We start from the raw sequence: 15,428 nt of genomic DNA on the forward strand, positions 1-15,428 counted from the left end.
TCTCCTAAAGAGAGAGAAGGAATAAAGTCAGTATACTGGGCCCTTAGTTAAGTGTAAGGAAGAGAGCACTGCAACAGTTCCACTGCAGCAAGACAAGATAGTCCTGGTGAAACACCACTGCCTCCTGTCACCCTTTGCAACCCCAAAGCCAATGATGCACCCCATTCTGCTAGCTGTCATCTTCCCGCCTGCTCCCCCAATCCCTTCTAACCATGGCAAAGAAAAGGAGGTGCACACATCCACGACCTGAACATGAGAGGCTGTGGGGCCAAGGCACCCTCCCCCTGACCTGCTGCAGGCATATCTGCTTTCTCACAACTTCCGTCTGTGGGACAGATCAAGTCTTGCTCACGTGTCTGTGGCAAGGAGGTAATCTTGGGTTAGCCTCCATCGAAGATAACACTGCAAGAGATTACAGCTGCAGCACCTTGCAACAGGGTTGATGGGAATCATAGAACAGCCCTGGAAGGAACAGGCTGGAAAGAATCAAAAGATCATCTGGTGCAACCTGGGAAAAGCGAAGGCAGAGCCCAAGCTCCTACTCCTTGCACTAGGCATGGATTGTCCTTGATAGCTCTAGGGTCCACTGGCGATGGTCACAAACTCACTCCTAAGGGCTAACCTTGCACCAGCCAGGAAAGCCTCTGGTACTGTCACCTTGCTGCCACACAGCCAACATGACGAGAAGGTCCACGTGCCCTTGTGGCAATGCAGGAAAATACAGAGGGTACCTCATCCCCAACATCCGAGGACATTGTGAAACTGCGGATTGCGTGCCTGGCTGCAACCTTTTCACAACGCGGCTCTGTGCCATCTCACCTCTCCTCCACTGCTCAGAGTGCAAACCTAAACCTTGGGCTGGCAGAGACTGTGCTGAGGGGAGGATTTCACCCCACTCAATTCATATGCATCTGCCTGGGACACCATGAAAATAAAAGCAACTTGCCCAGAAGTTTTACTTCTCAGATCTGCCCCAACCATGAGCAATCAAAGAGGTGCCCGGGCAGAGATTTCCTCCTCCCTGGCAGTGCCAGCCCTGGCATCCAGAGGGACCCTGGGGCAGGCGCCTCCCCTCTCCCAACACACAGAGAAGGGCTCATCCCACAGACTCTTTGACTCTTGGTTAGAGGCAACACAAATGCACAAAAATAATCCAGGAAGAAGAAATAAAACCTGCCAATACTACAAAAAACACCTGCCAAGGAGGCCTTTGCTTTCATCCCAGACAGCTCGTTCCTATACCTATGCCACACGCTCATGCAGTTCCCAACACTACCCCAAAATGCTCAGTTCTTTGCTTATTAGGTCAACGTTTGATGCTCATTGTTCACTGGTGGCTGCGCCTATCACAGCTCCCCACCTCCACCCCAGCAGGAGCAAAAGCTGCCGTGATCTCGGCAGAGGTTCCACCCAGTCTCCCCTGCTTGGTGCACTCAGCGTGGCTACGCTCCACCCACACTTAATTCCCAACAATTCCCCCAGAAGGGCTCAATAAAACCGTACCCAGCTGCTGGGGCTCCCCGAGAGCCAAGGGAGTGGCGAGGCCAGCTCCAGTCCTGCCGCTTGGTCCTTCCTACGCTGGAGAGAAGCCATCAATGGGTCCAAACAGGTGAAAGCAAACGCACAACAAGGAACCACTGACCTGCCAAATGCAAGCTCTCTGCTTTACCCCGAAGAGACTCATGGGCTCCTGCCTCTTGTGTCCCACTGTCGCAGCCTGTTATTATGGTCTTCACCAAAAGTTTTATCCATCCACAGTGCATGCACAAAGAACACCCCAGAAACGCTCTGCCGCAGTGCCAAGGACTGAATGAGCGGGGAATCTGCACACCAGCACCTTAGTCATGACTTGTGGCAAGAGGAAAGCGGTGACTAAGAGCACAGCGTGACTCATAAGCACCCTTTACAACACCCAGTTCACAAAAATACACCTCCCCACTCGTCAGCTTGTTCTAGAGCACGGCTCGGTCCTCGGAGGGGAACGCACTCCTCACCGCACGCTCTGGGCAAGCCCCGCACCACCCCAGCCATCCCCTCCTGATGGCTCTCATATCTCAGCACAGAACAGGCAGGGAATTTAAAGACACAACATGACAAAGATATTACCATAACTTTCAAACCACAAAACACAGTCTTTGGGGTTTTTTTCCCCCTGGTGCACTACGGACCACACATGAATCTAAACCTCTTCTCCCAGTGCTTATGGAAGCATCTTTCATGGGAAAGGACTCAGTTTGTTCACCACAACCGAGCAGAAACATTTCAACCTCTTCTACTGTTTATTCCCCAAACTCTCCCTTGCTTCCCACAACACTGTGCAAAATGACAAGGCAGGGGACAGTTCTGGAGGATGTGATCGGACTTTCCAAGGAGCTCTGTTAAGCATCTCAAGAGCACTAAGAAAAATAAACGTTGAGGTCAAGGTGTTTAATCGATGCTTTGCAATGGTTTATGAGGGTGTTGAGCAACTCTGCGAAAAAAAAATACCAATCTGTCCCTTCCTCATCTCCCTCCAGCTGGACTCCCAGCAGCAGAGCTGCTAATCCAAGAGCTGCTTCGGCAAAGCCGCAAGGTGTAAGGTGTTCGGAGCAGGTGGAAGGGACGGCGCAGTCGCTGTGCAGTGAACTGCCTGCGGTCACATTTCACAACACACCCGGGATGAATGCTGGGAGCAGTCATGCTCCGGCACCCTTCGGGGACACCCTCGTCACTGAGGCTGGCTGCTGCTCTACGCATTTCCAAGCAGAGCAACATGTTGCAAAAGATGTGGGTTTCCCTGCCTTCTCCCCAGGTGTCAATAACACTTTCAAGAGAGCATAGCCACCACCTAGGGAAGAGAGGAGGGTTTTGGTGGACCAATGGAGACAAAACAGCAGGGAGGATAACAAGAGACCTTCAACATTGGGTTGTCACAAATCTCCTGACAGCAGCTCTGCAGGAAACGCAACAGGGCGCCCACACATCTGTTCAGCCTCCACGTAAAGCATTGAGAGATATCGCTCCTAGGAGGCAGGACTGGAGAGGACATCACAGCAGTTGAGTATCACCCTTGGACAAGGCATTAACTATCTTTCTTCAGAAAGCATATTGCGTATGGAAAAGCATGGCCAGACCAACTGCCGCTCCTGCTCTGCACAGTTGTAGCAAGAGCTGAGCAAATCAAGCAGAAGGGCTTTAACCCACCACACCTCGCTCATGCACCCCAGCCCTACAAAATCAAGCTATGGCGCTTCAAGCCCTGGATGTTCTCTAAGATTATATTGGTATCCCTTCTCCAGTAACTTTGCACCTTAAAAGCAGCCTCCGAACACCATGCAAACCATACAGTCACCCTTGAAGAGGCAGAGAAGCCGATGTTTGGAAAGGTTAAACAAATTTCTTGCTGTCCCACAGCGACTTGTGGCACAGCTGGGAGCAGAAGGCAAATCCGCAGCTCTCCAGGCATGTTCCTCACCCTCCGTGCCATCCTCCTGCCACCTGCAGTATTAGCACAGTCAGAAAGGACTGGACTTCCTGCAAGAAGATAGCTAGATCTCACCTAGATAAGAGTCCCCATCGCCTCACGCTGCTCCGGTCCATACACATAGCTGACCAACCAAGATAAACATCTACCATCACACATCCCAAGAAACACCTTCCTCTCTGTCTCTCCCACGCAGGATGGCCAATGCCGTCAGCAGCACGCATCTTCAGACCACCCCGATGGAGGTGGCAAAAGGAACTGACAGAGATCGAGAGAGGAACTGGGAACCCAGGAACCACAATTGTGCCGATCTGGGCACACGGAGGCGGCTGGCTCGCAAACAACTCCAGGATGAGGCAGGAAGAGAGCAAGGCTTGCTCTCGATGATGTTGCATCACGCCGGTAATGTTACAGCACTCCCAGCAACAGCGGTGACAACGTTTAATCCTCTGGTTTTAAGAATCCCGTGTTCTGAGGGAAACCAATTTGCCTCGAGGTTTTGCCTTGTTTTTGACAAATGGGCAACAATCAGCAATGTCATGGGCATGGGGTAAAGTTGAACCTACCACCTCAGAAGGTCCCAAAAGGCACCTGATGATTTTCTAACAAGATGAAAAAATAATGATTAAAATGAGAAAAGGCATAGCACACCAAAGCTCAGTTTGGAAAGTACCTTAGAGTATTTGTGAAATTGTCCCAGCACCTTGCACAGATTCAAGATCTTTAGAGAATTTCCAGCTGAGGTTGCTTAGTTAGAAGTCTTCATTGATCTCTGTTCATCATAGTTAAAAATGTGGAAAGATAAATTACAATTTTCCCATTAACTAACATCAAATAGGTAAACGTTTAATCCTTGCTGGAAAGTGGGAATTTGCTGATCAGTGTTTTTAGATTTTTCACTTGTTGTCCTGCTTTGAGGCACAAGGTTTGCAAAAATCCCAAAGTTTTCAAAGAATACGAAAAAAACACCAACAACAAAAAATATATTTTCCTGCTGGGCTGTGAAGCCTGAGGCCACAGGGAGCACTCAGGGTGTCACAGCTCCATGACAGGGGCTTTCCACGCAGCTGGGACAGACTATGGTTCCCCCACTTGCCTTCACCACCCTGGGACCTCTCCCTTTCATGGCCTTTCTCCTGCTCAGGATCAGAGCAAAGAACATCAACTCCTTCATGCCTAGGATGATGCTGCCCCAGGAGCAGAGAGTCCCTCTGCACACAGCAGCTAAGTCAAGGAGATGACCAAGGCCATTAGCAGTTCCCACATGGTCAGGACAGAGCACATGAGAAGATGAATCGGGCATCACATGGACTTTTCTGTAAGGAGAAGCACTTTCCTTGTATTAAGGTCCACGAGTCCTATCTCCAAAATCCAAAGGACTTCTCTGATCTCCTCCTGCAGTGGTGGAGCCCAGGACCATTAGATGGGAACAGTGGAAAGAATTCAAAGATCAAGTCCAAAGTTGGTGTCCCCAAATAAAGCAATGAAGAGAATTGGACCACCCCCTCGTAGGACACCAGTCACCTCCGATCCAACCAGCAGGGCAAATCCCTGCCCAGCCACCCCAGACAGCTCCAGCATGATACCCTGGGGAGGCACCACCCCAGCCAGCATCCTGCCCTGCTCTAATCCACTCCCCACAGGAGAAGAAACAAAGGTAGCCATGTAATAAGCTGAGATTTCCCCTTCCATGGTAGCAAATCCCAGCAGCACCTCTCCGAGATGCCCATGGGCAGGAAAGGACCTGGCTGAAAGTCCTCTACCTTCCCAGAGGGGATCCTGTGGCAGGGAAGCAAGGCACCGCTCCGTCTGTACCAGAGAAAGCCCCTGGGTACCTTCACAGCAGGATAACGCCCTTTCCTTCCCTGATTGTTCTGAGGCTGCCGGCTGAGCATCCCGGGCAGGAAACGGGAGAGGAAAAACAAGCCCCTTCATCCACGGGATCAGCTCGTAAACACGCTGCCCACGTTTGCTGGCAATCGCAATGGGTGGAGGGACATGGACTGCCTCGCAGAGATGCTAACTCATGGGTTAGTGCAGGGGGGTGGCTCAGCATTTGGCTCACTGCTGCGGTAGGGCTTAGGGCACTGGGGAGAAAAGGGCAAGAAGTCTGATGAGGCTAAAGAAAAAAAGGAGCTTGGGCTGATGCTGCAATAGAAGGAAAACCACTTAATTGGGAATTAAAGCAATTGAATTCTAACCCAAGCTTTTTTCAGGGCAAGATCCTCATACAAGCACCCCAGCAAGGTCATCATCTCCCTCGAGCTACACCTCAGCTTTCTGCCTCTTCCATGGGAACAGGGCAACACAGGAGCTTTGGGAGATGCATCCCCATTGCAGCGGAGGAGCTGGATACGCAAGCACACACGTGGTACCTGCTCCTCCAATGAAAGTTTCTGGTTTTCTTAGATTACAGAATAAATCTTGGTTTTAACTATCCTTAGCTTGCAAGATTTTACTGCCTCCTCTACACCCCGTACATGAGCCAAAGATAGAAACTCAGAGCCAAGAGAGGGAGCAGCTGGAGGAAGTCTTTGTAGAAATCGGGGCAACAAGGGGAGGAACTGCCATTTTTGAGTCAAACTTCAGCCTTCGTGTGTTTACTACTTAAGTAAGTGCTCTGCAAAGAGCAGGGAGATGAAGGTGATAAGATGTTCGTTCAAACCACACAAAGGCAGTGTATCAGAAGATCCAGGAGGCAACTGGTTTGACAAACATCCTTTCAGGGCACTCGCAAAGGAGCGCGTAACCATCCAAACACCCCGGCACTGCGTGACTTCCTTATAGGGCCTCGGGTTCCTGTCCCGCTGAGCAAGGACAAAAGCTGCTCTTACCCCGAGGAGTAAGAGCACACCAAGCCATGGCAGTGACCATGAGTGACCTTCACTCCTTGAACTGCAAAACTTCACCTCCAGGGAGCCTCCGCTCCCCGAACCAACAGAAGAACAGGCAGCAGAGGAGCGACACGGAGAAAGTTTTCCAAAAACTGGCAAAACCCAGACCAAGCCCTTACTGAATCCTGGTCATGGAAGAACTGACCAAAGTCAACCACCAATGAGGCCATGAAGGGCAAGAGCAAGAGAAACCTGCTTAGGTGCCAATACCCACATCTCTGCAAACCCCTGCGTACACCTACTCATCCACCCACGCCTTGTTGGCTTGCCAAGATCTTCACCACTACCACTGCCAGGTAATGGTACAGGCTTGAGAGCCAGGGATAGGACTGAAAAATTAGTCATTGGGTCTGATTTCTTGAGAAGTCAGTTGTAGCAGTGCCTGGGCACCCTGCGGGACTGCCCCCTTTCCTCAACCATAAAGTAAGGAGCCAGGACAGATTACAAATGTGAACCACAGCAAGACCCCCATGATGCTATCTGCTGTACTTCCACATGACAAAATACAACCAATAGGCAAACAAAAACAGGAAAAAAGACATTATCCCCCTCTGTTATCTTCCTCCTCTTCTTGGGGTGTGGAGGGAGAAAAGGAAAAGGACACCAGAAATTAAGCATCTTCTCCCAAGACATAAAGGAGAATCTGAAACAAAAAGCTGTAGTTTAATGCTGTCTGCACAAGCCCAGCTCAATCACCTCATGTCATGTAGTCTGACAGTGGGCACAGGAGGGGCATAAGGGCATGTGACCATCTCATTCATGCTCTGCTCCAAAGTGGGACATGAAGACCTCAGGGATGAGTCTCTGAGCAAGGCACATCCAGAGCAGAATTTAGGGTGTAAACAAATCACACAGGTTGTTGTGAAGGGGCAGCAGGACAGGATCACCCAACACAGGGATGGAAAGGCAAGCTAAGGGGCAAACAAATGCAACCAGCAGTGCAGACTCAGGGGCTTGGTGGTGACGATCCACAAAACAAGTCTGCAGGAAGCAACACACACCAAGGAGAAGGTATCCAGACAGAAAGGCACTGAGTGACACACTGGTGATAAAGACATTGAGACCAGGGTGGTTTTTCAAAAGAACTAAAACCACTAAAAGGTCAATTGGACATTGGGTTTAACAAGCAGCACAGGAAAGCATTTGGCCTCCTGGACACAGAGGGTATCTGGTGGTCCAATGATTGCATCAATGTGCAAAAATACCTCCAGGAATCAGCGGCCATGTCCATCACTGGCAAACTCAAGCTATAGGGTTGCATCTCTGCTGGGAAGGATGGGATGATCTGCTGGGAGATCCTACCAGCAACTGATGCAACCTATTTCTTGAACTGCTCTGGAAGGAAGATTTTCACAGCAATTAGCCCCCTGCTCTGGGACGGCTGGAGCAGCATAGGTAGAAAGTCTTAATGTAACAGATGAGCAACAAGCCATTACATGAACCAACAACCTTAAAATTGCTGTGGGATTTGCACATAATGCAGGATTCTGAGCAAACTGCAGTATTTGGAAGGGAAATGGGAAAGAGGTTTAGACAATGATTTCATCTTAAAGTGGAAGATAAAACTCATGGCACAAGAGGAAAACCTGCTTCTGAAATAATAACAGCATTCGTGCCTACAGGATAGCCATGATAAGGGGCATTACTTCACTACAGGAATGGCGCAGGTCATCCCTACCATGCTAACAGTAGGAAATGAAGATCTGATTTATTAGTGGTAAATGCTGTCTTGGGAAGGAGAGAGATACCAGCCTGGCAGCTCCCTTGAGATAAAGGTCTTCAGTGCACAGCAGCACTACGGGACTTAAATCCTCCTCACGCAGAAGGGCAATGTTGTTGTCTTGCTGAACTGCAAAGCCTCATTTACACCAGAAAACGTGAGAACTGGAAAGCTTACTAAGACACAGAGATCGCTCCTTGTTCTCACTGTGTCTGAGAACCAGGCTGAATGAGAGACTCCCACCACAGAGCAGGGAAAGCACCTAACGTACAAAAGCAGTTTCAGAGTCCTTTAAACATCAAGCAGCACCTACAGAAGGTAACACAAAAGGGGCAAAGCAGCAGCCAGGTTTTATGCCCAGGTTTGGCTGCCTGCTCCCTTCTGGGTGCTGGCTGGGCAGTCCCACAGCAGGCACAGCAGGTCTGGTGGGGCTGGGGGCCGGCAGGGCTCCTTGCAGCAGTGCAGGAAGGGGGGCTTAGCCCAGCCCAAGAAATCGAAATGTGAGATGTGATTCATCTCACCAAACTGCCGGCAGCTAAATTCTTTGTGAACTACTTCTCTGGAGCTGCTCAGCTTATGCCGCGGGGTATCTAAGATGGTCACTTGTGTCCTACCAGGACATGCCTGTCCCGCTCCACTAAATGCAAGGTGACTAGCTCCAATGCAGTCACCCAGCTTGTGGCTATGCAGAGCTGGACTGGATTAGCCCAGCCATGGATATAGATCATGAAACATTTCTTTGCGGAAAGAAGTCCAAATTAATTCACAATACACATTCACGAAAGAAAACGGCTGTGTGGGAAGGCACAGTGGTGGCCATCATATAGTCCACAGACAGGGCACAGAGAGCATCCCTAAGCAGTAGACTGCAAGATAGTTTGAAAATTAAGTCTCATGTAACTACTGGCTGCTGCTGCTCCGTCTGTCAGGCCGCTGACCACGGACATGGCATACCAGCATGCAGCAGAAATAAACGTCTATGGTCAGAGAGGAAAGGACCCCAGCTTAGCAAAGAGCTTAAAAACATACTGCAACCAAAGGATGGAGCAGCGTCCAAGCTGGAGGTGAGAAAAAAACACCCAGGAGAGGCAGAACTAAGAGAAATTGCTCTGCCATCTTCTGTAATAAGCAGCCTCTGGTCATCAGTTTTGTGTCTAGTACTTTGCCTGCAACAGCAAACCCAGCAAACCCACCAAGAAAGAGTCTAGGGTGTCATAGAACTGCTAAAAGCTGGAGATGCAGAGCACTGTGCACCCCAGGGCCGTGCTGTGGGGCGAAGGTGCAGGCAGGAGAGCCAAGGGGTGTTAGAAATTACAGATCCGGACAGGGACTCTCCCTAACACAGGGCAGGACTGACTTTTTATTGCTCAGCGTGACTTTCCCAGCTTTGCTCTCAGGGAAGGACGAACGCACTAGAGGGGTGAACACAGCGAGATGCGAGGCCGTGCCTGAGCGAGGGCGAGAAAGGGAGAGGGGAACAGAACAACCACAAACCTCCACACACACGTGATGTCGGAGCTGGCGATGCTCAGCATCACGTAGCCCTGAGCGACACCACCAAAAAACAAAAATAAATACGACGCCCCGAGCATAGGAAGCGGGACTGCCGCGGTCGCGGGGAGCAGGTTAGCCGGGGCGCGGGTCTGCGCGGACGCCGCAGCTCTGCCGCGCGAGCAACACCTCTGTGCAGAGCCGCAGGAGGAGGAGAGGCTTCCGGAGCGGCTGGGGACAAATATTTTGAACCTCTAGTGAAGTAGGGCAATTGGGTTTGGGGTTGTAGATCCCACAGTACCAGCGCTTTTCAGTGGTATTCACAAGTGGTTTGTCACCCCAGCTCCCTCCAGTACAGCTTTGCTCTGTTCAGCCAGCACTAAGTACCCTCAGCTCAGGGGATCAGAAGAGAAAGCCAACAGGAAGCTGAGAAATACCTAAGACATGTCAGCTGCACACAAACGCCTCCATCCAAGCCCTTCACATTGCTGCAAAAGGGAATTATTTAACGGGATTTCCCAAATTCCACCCCCAAGATTACCTGCATTAGCAGCCAGAGCTTAGAGCCAACGCTTATGCGATGAAGACGCTGTGAGCTCCAAAAAAATAAAACCAAGAGGTGCAAACAAACACCAGCTCCAAATTGCAACTGCTTTTTGCTTCAAAGACTCAGAGGTGGAGGCTCCATGGAGAGAGAAAAAAAAAAAATAAATATCAGAAGCAGAGTCCTAATACTGCACATCTTTGCTGCCTTTTGCTCTGGGATCTGCTATTGTTGAGCCCATAAAGTCTCAGATGTGTTTTACAGCATCAGGAGCAGAACTCGCATCACTCCCCAGCTAGAAGCAAGCCCATACATGCTCCAGGAGTTGGGTACCAACTGCCAAGGATGCAGCTTTGCCATGTGCCACCTGTGGGCCGGCACATGGGGTGGCCTTCGGACCAGCCCCGGGTGATCCACAGAGGTGTTGCTTTAGGGTCAAGTTTTCAGAAGGGTGTGCATTTAATGAAAAGCAACAAATAAAATCACCCTAGGAGCAAAACCAGGGACGCACAAAACTTAGCAAAAAGAACAAAATAATTGGAGAAACTGTTCTGAGGTGAGCAAATTCCTCAGTGAATCGGACTGGATTTCAGCAAAATGCATCTGCTCGGAGGGTGCATAAGGCGAAGAGCAGAGAGAAGGGGGTCTTGAGGACTCAGAACGAAACTTTTCGACCCATCATTTCGAAACACTGTTTGCACTCATCTGACTGTGATTCAAAAAGTAAAAATCAAACCAGAAAAAAATGAAACTTCTCATTTCTGATCAAATGAGACATTTTCCTCCATGCACCAGCGTTTAGGTTCATGTTGCAATGAGCAAGCCCCCATCACGCCAGCTCTCCCAGGGACCAGCATCACAGCAGTTTTCAATGACACTAGCTGGGAAAATTGGTACCCAGGTGGGTACCTGCCACCAAGGATGCTTCTGTGCTGGTTCCCCGAGGCAGCTGTAACCCCAAGCACTGACTGCGCTCCTGTGCCTCGAGAGCTCACCAGACATTGCCGCTCAACTCTTCACCCCCTGTGGAAATGCTTGTGGCTTCCTCGGAGCTGGGCCAAGGCACTAACCCCATGGCATGGGCAGGCAAAACGTCTTGCCCAGGTCAGAGCGGTGAAGCTGGGACATCCCAGCTGAGCACGCTCAGAGGAGGGAGCCAGGTGCTCAGCTCACACCCTGAAAAATTTTTTTATGAATGGAAAAGCTTTTCAATTGTTTCCCAGCTGGTTTCCCCGCTGAGAAGAGCCGACCAGGAGAGCGGGGGTCCCCCGAGCCCCGCCACTGGCTCGCCAGATGGTTGAGAGCAGGAAGGAGCTCAGCCCAGCGCCAGCAGCACTGGAGTATTGTTTATCTGCTGGTTCCTGTTTTTAGTTTTGTCTCTGTTTTCTTTCTTTGTTCTAAAATTGTGTTGCAATGGTGATACCTGGTCTGAATGATGTGGGGATTGCTTTGAAGTAAGAACCATCCCAACACTTCACGCCATTGACTTTTCTTATCATCTAATAAAAGAACAGAGGCCCCAACCCCAAAGCAAACCATGATCAGATTAACCCCCACACACTTTGTTTTTAAGTTGAATTGGAGCAGAGGTTAACGGGTACGAAGGCACACCCCGTGCATGTCTGATCCTCCCAAATCTGGGGCTGTCAGCAGGGATACATGGCCTGGGATGAAGTAGGGCTGTCACCAGCTCTCCATACTGGAAGACCAGTTCAAGTGATGATGGGATTTGTCACCAGCATCTATTTGGGGGTAGGGGAACGATCAGCGAACTGTCATCCAAGCGCGTCCTCATTGCAAAAGGTAACTACAGAGGCATCACTGGAACTGATGCAGGGTCTGCTGCTGATGGGCACCCAAATCCTCCTGCAGTCCCACTGGCCAGGGTTTCCTCCAAGTCTCAAGTGTGAGGCGGATTTGAGTGGGTGTCATCAAGAGGATGCTGCTAGCAAAGACCTCTTGGTCATGCCCCTCTTGGGCTCATCACCAGGGTCCTTCTCCTTTCACCAAGATGAAGGGACAAACAGTGGTAAAAGAGGTGGCCCATGGGCAGCTTGGGGATTTGATGTTCCTTGGTTTTGGGTCCCAGCAGTCCAGAAAGCCCTTTACCCCCCAGAGACAGCAGGAACCCTGAAGGACATGGGAACACTGATGCAACAGGCTCCCCCTTGCTTCCCCTGCATTCCCATCGCAGTGCTGACACCTTTGAGCAAGGCCAGCCACATCCCCCTGCCCAGGGGGCCCGGAGCAGGGCTCGGAGCGTTTTGGGCAGCCCCGGCATGGGGCTGAGGCTGACCGCACCCTGCAACAGCGGCAGCTCTCAGCTACTGAAAGAACAAGTCCTTGCAGCCCCAAGCCACAAGCACAGATGGGAGCGAGTTACACTCCAGCTGCACCTCACAAACACGCGTCCTGCTGCTTGCCAAGGAGGGGCTGGGCTACGACAAGCTGTATTTTTAGCAAAGCAGGACCGACCCCCCAAAAAATGATAGCCCAATCACACTCCTCTCCATGCAGTCCCTGCCTGGCTCTGAAGACTCTGACCTTGGTTTCAAGCCTGCAGGTCCCCCACTTCCATCCTGCACCCTCACGGTACGGGTGCCAGCCTCAAACTTCTCCATCCCCATCATTTTTTCCTCCATTCTCAACTCCATGCCTGGCAGTCCCCATAGTCCTGCTCGCCACAGCCACCTCCTGGAGCAGCCTCAGATCAAGTTGATGCATCAGAGCCCTGCGATGGGCATGGGTTTGGGCAGCCCCTCGATGGGACATTGGACACATCCCACTTTATTAGAGCTCTGCAGAGAGAGAAAAGAGCCCCAATTCTTGCATAGCTTTTAGAGTTTAAAATATCTACAGTTCCCAGGCTGTGCTTGAGAAACCATGTGTCACAGCCCTAAGGCTGAAACACTTGATTTCCAAAGGCCATATTAGCATCAGCCCCCACCAAGGGCCACGATCTTTGGGAATTATTCACCCTCCATTCCCTCAGCACCAGACTTGAAGATTATTTAATGCCCTTATCCTCAAATCACTCCTCTGAGGACGAAAAACGCACTACTATCCATGCAGTGATGGGGAACTGAGGCTGATGGGGAAAAGCAAAGTGACTGCCCAGGTCGGCCAGGAAGGCTGTGGAAAGTTAAGGGCCACGCCAGTATCCCAACGGCACCTTCAATCCAGAGCATTTCTCCCTCAGAGCTGCTATAAAATCCAGTCACCATATTTATTCTGTGCTTTTCTTGGCTTTTCCACCCTATTTCATCTGCAACACTCACAGTTCAGGTCACACCTGAATTAGCTGGTCACTTGGGGACTGTTTCTTATTTCTGAGAAGTGCCTAGATGGTCTTTTTTGAAAATCTTTTGTAAAAAATAAAAAAGAAACAGCACAGGTTCAGCAAAGTGAGGGCACTCCTCTCTGCCAGCACATGGCTTTGGGAGGCTCGGAGCAGATCTGTGGGTTTCCCACCCCAGTGCTCCCAGGCTGGCAGCAACCTATTCCCCTTCTCTCTTAACCTCCAAGGAGACCTCAAGTTGTTTCTTTGCTTTTAACTTCAAAAACGTTAACTCAAAATAACTGTGAGGTTATTTTGACAGAGTTCGAGCTTGTGTCTCACATCTGCCAGCTCCCGGCTCACCCCCGGGAGGGATCAAAAGACCCAGAGAACTGATCGGGTCACCTCCCTGGGAAGCCCACCTCCCTTTGGGAATATGCTGCACTCTCCAAATTAACTGGGGAGGTGTAAAGACCTGCCTAATTAGCTAGCCTGACCCCTCCGCCTTTAGCAGAAAGCCCAATTAGCGCGCAATTCGCCTCTAGCAGCGGTGGGTCTCTGGTAGATAAACAATTGCTGCTTTTCTGGGAGGGCAACTCTCAAGTGGGTTAAGTGTGAGTTGCTTTTGGTCACAGCTTTCTGACATGTTGCAGCTATTTCTCCTCTCCTCCCACAGCTCTTTGCCTACAAAACTCCTTCCAGTAACTGCGGCAGTTCCCTGTCTCTAAACACTATGATGGTTTTCACAAGCCCAAGCGGTGTTAGCCCCAGATCACCACAGGGTTTTGCTCTTTGTATCAGCCAAGGCACAACCCAGCCCAACTGGAAATAAGCTAGCGGGCAGGGTAACGAGATCGGACAGTATATGTAGCATCCGTGGCTGGTTTTGCCTGCAGCCACCCTCTGATGCCCAGACTGCTTTTAAGAATTGCCGAACAACGTCCTCCCTTCAGAGCCTTTGAAGAGTTGTCTCCCGTTGGAGAGGACACAAGAAAAGGTAACATGCACGGTCATTTTAGGACGCCTGTGCTAAAAGCACTGACCTCCTCTCCATGAGCACGGGCATTGCAGTGCTTCACCCCACTGCTCCCAGCCAGTGACAGGGGATGCAATGACCAGCAAAGGAGGACCAGACCCTCTCACGTCCAATGACACCAGCTGACGCGGCAGACCCAGCACTGGGCATGGTCTGGAGCAGCCCAGATCTGCACTGAGCCTCCATCACCGTGGGCTGTGCCCAGGAGAGGAGCAGACCACCTTCCCGAGATGCCATTTCACAGCATGCAGCCCCCCTTCTATACCAGCTGCTGCAAATCTGTCTGGGTCAAATGCTCAGCTGAATACAGCCAAAGGGATTCCAAGTCTTCTCCTGCATGACCCCTTTTATACGGAAAGCCTTGGCAATCTCGAGGAATAGGAGAGCAAAGCAGAGCCACCCCCTGTAGATCTGCAGGACTGGAGGAGGACAAGCCAGCAAGACACATCTATCAGTCTTTTGCATCACCCCATCCAGTCATGGGCAACTCATTAAATTTAGTTTTAGATGTTTATACCAACAAACAAAGCGTCCTACACACAAGGAGCTTAAATACTGCCCAGTTTAGCACTGCCGCCCTTTCCCTGGAGAGACCCTCCTCCCCTTGTCCCCAACACAGGCTGAGTGACCCCCACTTTGGTCTCTCCATGTCCAAGTTACCCATTTGTAAATGGGATGACAGCAACAGCAGCGCATCAACATCACGAGCATCCATCAGCCTCCACAGGGTGCCCCAACGCCCTGGCAGTGGGTCCCCAGGTTGCAGTAGATGACAAGACCCCCAACACTTACCTCCCTCCTAGACTGCTCAGACCTTGAGCCGAGAAAAAGACAGTGTTGTCTAGTGGTTACAAAGGGAACCGAAAGTCCACAATATAAACCAAGAGCTCCAGTGCCATGGCATGGTGAGTGACCTCTGTGTGCCTCAGTTTCCTCCTCCAAAAGCAGAGACAGGGGTTCCTGCTGCAGCGTGCTCCATTAGCCACTGCCCACAAAGCAGTGG

Source organism: Nyctibius grandis, chromosome 15, assembly GCF_013368605.1.
Source record: "Nyctibius grandis isolate bNycGra1 chromosome 15, bNycGra1.pri, whole genome shotgun sequence".
Taxonomy (NCBI): Eukaryota; Metazoa; Chordata; class Aves; order Nyctibiiformes; family Nyctibiidae; genus Nyctibius; species Nyctibius grandis.